Source organism: Cebus imitator, unplaced genomic scaffold (genome assembly GCF_001604975.1).
Source record: "Cebus imitator isolate Cc_AM_T3 unplaced genomic scaffold, Cebus_imitator-1.0 Scaffold7, whole genome shotgun sequence".
NCBI lineage: Eukaryota > Metazoa > Chordata > Mammalia > Primates > Cebidae > Cebus > Cebus imitator.
This window is the reverse complement of record NW_016107322.1, coordinates 6,622,430-6,629,663: the sequence shown is the minus strand read 5'-3', so window position 1 is coordinate 6,629,663 and position 7,234 is coordinate 6,622,430.

Here is a 7,234-nt window from a genome sequence, read left to right as displayed (position 1 = left end):
TTTTTAGCTCATCAGCTATGGGTAGAGTTAGCATATTTTATGTGTGGCCCAAAACAATTCTTCTTCTTCCAATGTGACTCAGGGAGCCAAAAGATTGAATATTCCTGCTATGGCCTCTTGAGTTCTCCAGGAAATGGAGTTGAGAATTGACTCTTGTCCTTCCACTTGGCCAATCTCTGTGATTATTTAACTCTTTCTTTGCTGCAAACACCTGCTTTTCTCAGTACATTGAGTTACCTGGGCAGCAGGCAAAGTGAACCCGTTGGGCGATTGCACTCCAGCTTCAGGATCTGGTAACCCCACCCTGTCCTTTGGTCCCTCTAATCCCAGGAATGGTAGACTCTCACTGCTATTGGTAACCTCTGCATTGAATCACCATTTTCAACTCTTGGCAGTACCAAATTGTTTACATCTTTCGGATAACAAACATTTGTACTGATTTACCTCAGTTTAGAATGTCTATAAAGACTTTTGCTTTCCTGATTAAACCCTGCCTGACACAGTTGTATAGCCCATTCCAGCTCTCTTGTCTGCTGATTCTTAGGTTGGAATTTCTATAGATCTTCACCAGCAGAAAGGGTCCTCCCTGAATTGCTGCATCCTTCAATGAATAGTTTGTTAGGTATATGACTTCCTCCACCTTGAACATATACTTCATGCAATCCTATCTTTTTACTTTTTCTTCTGATGACCCTGCCCCTCTATTACCTCCTTTTACAATGCTGCTATAATTTATTCATTTTAAAACATGCTTACTGTCACTTCAGTGGCAGGACAGGAGGAAGAGAAGGTGGATGTGTGCACTTAGTTTATTGCCTAGTAATGGAATTTTTTGGTGAGCTCGTTTTGAGGGGTTGCTTTTCTTAAGAAAACTGGATATGACAATCTGATAATAATTTCACTTTTACTAATTTATTTATATTAAAAACAAGACTTAAAGTAATAAAATCAAAAACCCCACCAACAGCAAAGTTCAATGTAATGATTATTTCTGCTGTTAAAGGCTGGAAAATTATTCTGAGCTAGAGAAAACTAAGGAAGAATTTGGGTGCATGATTTCTGTCCTACCCCTTCATTCATGAGCAACTATGTCCTTAGATCAGAGGCTCTTCCTATGTGATATTTCTGTGTATTGGAGCTGCCTCTCTTAAGGTTTCATGGTTTAATTAGTTATTCTGTGAACACACCAAAACTATTCAATTTGCTAATTTGGTCGTCCCATAGTGATTTCAGTATGTCCCTTTCATTTAGCCACTCTGTTATGACACAAACATGACTATAAAGTAATAAGAAAAGTCATTTCTTCTACAGATTTTCTTTAGTTCTAGTTACATTGAACTGAAAACATCATTCTGGGAAAGTGGAGAAAACTATGTAATGACCAAGTAAGGCGTTCATTCAGTCATCCCTAATGATTTTATGGTGGCTGGAAAATAGGGGTCTGAATTTTTAAGATTGAATCTACTTTGGGAAATTGGGACAAACTCATTGGGAAATTGACTCTGCTCAATATTGCATATTTTAAATACTTAATAAAATGGTAACGTGTAAACACTTTTCTGTGTAAGAACAATTTTGGAAAAGAACATGTATCAACATAAAATTATTTAAGTATCTGCTCAATTGGCACCTCCTTTCTATGAGAAATTCACCCCTGCATGTCTCCATTTGTTCTTGTATTATTTTGTTGCAAGACCTTTGCCACTTTGACTACTGTTGATTGCTCCAAGATGGACACTTGACTACTCTGAGTCAGTCAGATTCTCTCTCAAGAAACTGATACTCAGAGTCATCTAGTTTCTAAAAATGGCTGGAGATGAGCAACATGTAAAATGTCTGTGGATGCTGGACAAGACACCCGTCACCCATTATAAGAAAAGAGAGAGATGACAATGAAGAATGACAGAAACAAGAGAAGAGAATCAGAAAGACAAGATATCATGGGGGTGGGGGGGACAGGGGAGAGAGAGACTGTAAGCCTGCTCTGTGTTCCTAATAGCTTTTATTACTGATTCCTGTTTCTTTAGATGCATTGGATTTGCGAGGCTCACCTGAATTCTTATGATGAAATCTTTCTTTTGCTTAAGCTGAGTTGAGCTGTTCTGCTACTTGAAATCAAAAGAGCCTAAAATAAAACACAGCACACAGCAGAACAGGGAGACTGTTACTTTCCAAGTGCATGAATACAGAAATTCAGAGACTGCTGGGTTTACATCTGTGTAAAAAGAACAAATTGGCTGCAATTCCAGGTTGCCCTCCAGTGATTTTTTAAATTGATACATAAGAAATACATCTTCAACAATTTGCATATTAAGTCTTCTACGAGTATCCAATTCCTGAATATTTAGATGTTCTGTATTTGGTTAAAGTCTCATAAATTTATGTTATATTTTATGTAATCTTAGGCAGTTTTGAAAAATCTCATTAAATAATTCTGAATGAGCTTTGTACAATGTTGCACAATGTCTGGTAAGTACCCATTACTGTTCACAGTACTAAAGACATGGAATCAACCTACATGCTCATTAATGATAGACTGGATATAGAAAATGTGGTACATATACACCATGGAATATTATGCAGCCATAAAAAGAATGAGAGCATGTTCTTTGCAGTAATATATGAGGAGCAAGAGGGCATTAACCTTAGTGAACTAACACAGGAACAGAAAACTGAATATCACGTATTCTCACTTATAGGCACCTAGACATGGAGGATGGGCGCAAAGAAGGGAACAATAGACACCAGGGGACTACTTGAGGGTAGAAGGAGAGAAGACAGCAAGGATTGAAAAGCTACCTATTGAGTACTATGCTTATTACCTGGGTGGCAAAATATTCTATACACCAAACCCCCATGACACACAACTCACCTATATCACAAACCTGCGTGTGTACCTGTGATCCTAAAAGTTAAAAAATAGTGTAAATGTCCATTAAATGTTAGCTCATGTTCTCTTTCCTTCTTAAAGTAGTAAGTTTTTCATTGACTGATTGCTTCATTTGTTCAGGAAATATTTTAATACCAAGACCCATATCTAGTTCTGGGGCTATGTAGGTTTTAATTAGAACTACAGTTAGAACTACAAAGGAGGTGGTTACAGACAAATGTTTTCAATACTACCTGCTAAAGACTGCAATGGAGAGAAGATCAGAAATTTTTAGGAGCACAGAGGAGGAGCAGCTGCTTGGTTGTGAGGGCGATGATGCCAAATTTGCCAGTTCTGCCTTTAAGCAAGTCCTTTAGGTTCTATGGCCCTCAATTTGTTAAATGTAAAATAAAGCTAATAAGGATTTATCCTTAGTTTTTGTCACAATTAAGGTTGATAATTAAAAGAGTATATACATATATATTTATATGGAGGGAAGTGATTGTCACCAGTTAATTTTTGTATTTTTAATAAATTTTAGTCATGTGCTTTACTTGGGTAATATTTATAACTCCATGAGCGATGTATCTAGTCTCAGAATGTACCATAGTACAGAAACTAAAAGCCTATTTTAAAATAATAAGAATTCTTGACTCTTACTCTATTTTTAGAATACCGCAAAGAGAAGTGAGACCCACAGCATTCATTATCTCTCAATTCCCTTTCTGCGCGTGTTCTACACAAAGCAATGGTATCCATATTTCTCACTTCCAAAACTCCCTTAGAGTTCCTTCCTCTGACCCACTCTAAACACTGTTTTTCCCCATTTCTTACCACTTTCCTACTGAACTTGCACAACAGAGGTTCAGAAGAAACCATCTGGCAAGGGAGGATTCCTATGGGATGGTACGGGATGGGGAGAAACTAGGGTAACAAACGGGATCCTCTTTAGTAATAAAAGTGAGGAGGATGGTTGGGACCATTCATACATGAGCCATTGGACCACGGTGCCCAAAGTGTGAGAAAAGGTTACCCTAGAGAAAGGGCACAAGGTGAAGTATGGAAAAAGTTGGCGTACATAAGTCTGGTCTTTGGTCTGATAAAATATGTCCCACTCTGGTTTTCATATCTGGTTAATGGCAGTGAAGAGAGGGTCTGAACTGTTGGAAAGGCTATGTTTTTATTTTTCTTAAGTCCTTTGAAAGTGGAGATATAAAGAAGGCCAAATTATAAAGGAAGTAATAACAAAATAACAGCCAATATTTACTGAGTGCTTATTAAGGGCTAGGCATTTTGTAAGCATTATCTTATTTAATCCTCACACAATGCTCTGAGGTATATGCATCTCCACTTTATAGATAAGGGAACTGAGCTTTAGAAAGTTTAAATAACAGCTGCGTGCTATGGCTTACGCCTGTAATCTCAGCACTTTGGTAGGCCAAGTCGGGCAGATCACCTGAGATCAGGAGTTTGAGATCAACCTGGCCAACATGGTGAAACCCCATCTCTACTAAAAGTACAAAATTTGCCAGGCATGTTGGTGGGCACCTGTAATCCCAGGCTGAGCCAAGAGAATCACTTGAACCCAGTAGGTGGAATTTTCAGTGAGCCGAGATCGTGCCACTACATGCCAGCATTGGTAACAAGAGTGAGACTCTGTCTCAAAAAAAAAAAAAAAAAAAAAAGTGTAAATAACATGCTCAAATTGGTAGAGCCAGAATCTGAACCTGGCATATTTAGTCCAAAGCCCATAACTTAATAATTGGATTGAAAATATTCTGTAACCTTATCCTTCCACATTAAGTCCCAGAAATAATAGTTGGAAGAGTAAAATGTTTTACAAAACACATTAATTGAAGTTATTGTGTTGCTTCAAAATTCCTCTGAATTATTAGCATTTGTAAAAAGGAGACTAAAATTTTCATGAATGTGGAAAAGGAAAGAGCTTTACTAATGGCTAATATAATTAATTAGTAATAATAACATCTATGGATGAAAATGACTTTAAACACTGTTTTTTCAAATGAGCAAGCATCTGATGGACATCAATTGTACCCTGCATGTTGGAGGTCATATAAGATGTGTAAGATTTTGATCTTCAATACTACATGATTGCTTAGGATAGCGTACATAAGGTCTCTAACATATTCCATTGCTTATAACAGGTCAGTTAATATTGGTTTTTTTTTTTTTTCCTTATTCTCCATAATGAGCTTAAGATACAGTTGGGGAAATGTGACATACACATCTGAAATATATATAAACTAGTTAAATATGATTAGTATGATTATATATTGTGGATATTTATCCATGCCCAAATCTCTTATTGAAATGCAATCTCCAGTGTTGGAGGTGTGGGCTAGTAGGAGGTGTTTGGATCACAGGGACAGATCCCTCATTAATGACTTAGGCCATCCCCTTGGTGATAAGTGAGCTTTCTGTCTGAGTTCACAGGAGATCTGGCCATCTCAAAGTGGCACCCCCTCCCATCCCGTTTCTACTTTGGCCATGTGATGTACCTACTCCCTCTTTGTCTTTCGGCATGATTATAAGCTTTCTGATGCATCCCCAGAAGCTGAGCAGATGCTAGCACTAAGATTCCTGTAAAGCCTGCAGAACCATGAGCCAATTAAGCCTCTTTTCTTTATTAATTATCCAGTCTCAGGAACTTATTTAGAGCAGTGCCATAATGACCTAATACAGTATAGTATATTATTACAGTATATTATAGTATTATAGTATATAGTACAGTACAGTATATTATTCAACATATATATAGTATATATATACACATATGTTGAAGCTGCAGGGAGCCATGATTGCAACAGAGTGAGACAAATTTGAGACAGGGTTTCACTCTGTTGCAATCATGGCTCCCTGCAGCTTCAACCTCCTGGGCTCAAGCAGTCCTCCTGCCTCAGCCTTCCCAAGTACCTGGAACTATGGGCACTGGGCACGCGCCACTGCACCGAACTAACATATATATATATATATATATATATATATATATATATATATTTTTTTTTTTTGTAGAATTGAGAGTTATTGCAATGTTGCCCAAGCTTTAACACCAGGGCTGAAACAAACCTCCTGCCTCAGCCTCCCAAAGTGGATTGTTGGCGTGAGCCACCATGCTCAGCCACATGCAATATTTCAAATAGAAGGGAGTAGACAGGTAAGATTTCTGAAATGAAATTGACTCTAAATGGGGATTTTACAGTTTATTAAGATTTGCTTAGGTGAAGAGTTGAAAATTTCGAAAGATAAAACGATTTGAATGTATGTGAGATTAAATATGAGTTTAGAGGAATATTTAATGTATCGATGTGGCTGAGTTACAGTCTTTTCTTTAAAACTAAAAAAATTTCATGAATTTCCAGCAAAATGATAAGATTTTAAATCTTTTGAATAATTCGGGCTAAGCAGTATAATCATGATGAATGTCTTGGTAGCATATTATCTCAAGTGAATTAAGCATTATGAGTGGAGACAACTGACCCCAGAAGCTTTTGAAACAAAACAAAGGGACATATCAAATGTCTGGTTTTACTCCAAAAAAACTTCAGAATCTGGCTAAAGGGGAGTATTTTAAACATGTTTCTTAAGATAATAGCCCAGGTTTTTGGACTCTTCCAAATCATTTGGAGAAGAGACTGTCATATTAAAAACATCATCTTTAGGTCTATCTTATCAGGTATTAATATGTCCTCACAAATGTATGCTTTTCTCCTTAGGGTGAAAATACCAAATAATCACGTCATGCAAGTCTCACAACTCAATTACCCTTAAAGTCATATACACATTAGAATGTACAGTGAAGCAGTGATTAATGACATATCATTTCCTGATAGGGCAAAAATCGTTTCTACAGGTACACATTTTTGTTTTGTTTTGTTTTGTTTTTTTGCAGTCTTGGCATATTTTTGTTTTTAAGGGAATAATTTTATAAAGTGAAAGTCTAAATCTTGGGAGTGACTTTTTATTTTAGAGGAGAAAATTGGATCTTGCTCTGGCTGAGATATATTGGCATTAGTCTTGCTGTGGTATATCTTGAAAAGACAACAGAACTTCATGTCAACTCTTATTATGCTGCCGTTCTGTATTATGCAAACCTGCAATATTCCGTAAACTGCCTTGCACATTCCAGAGACAGGAGGAGCCAAACATAAGACTTTAATGACTTTAGCTCATATGAATTCTCTTTTATACAGTGCACATGGAATGAAATGTATAATCATATTAGAATTAATTGAAATCACAGGCCAAAAATGGAAATATGGCTCATTGTCTTTAATTTGGCCAAGTGCCATTAAATACCGAAAACATTTCACACTTAACTTCATTATTTATATATTTCATCTAATG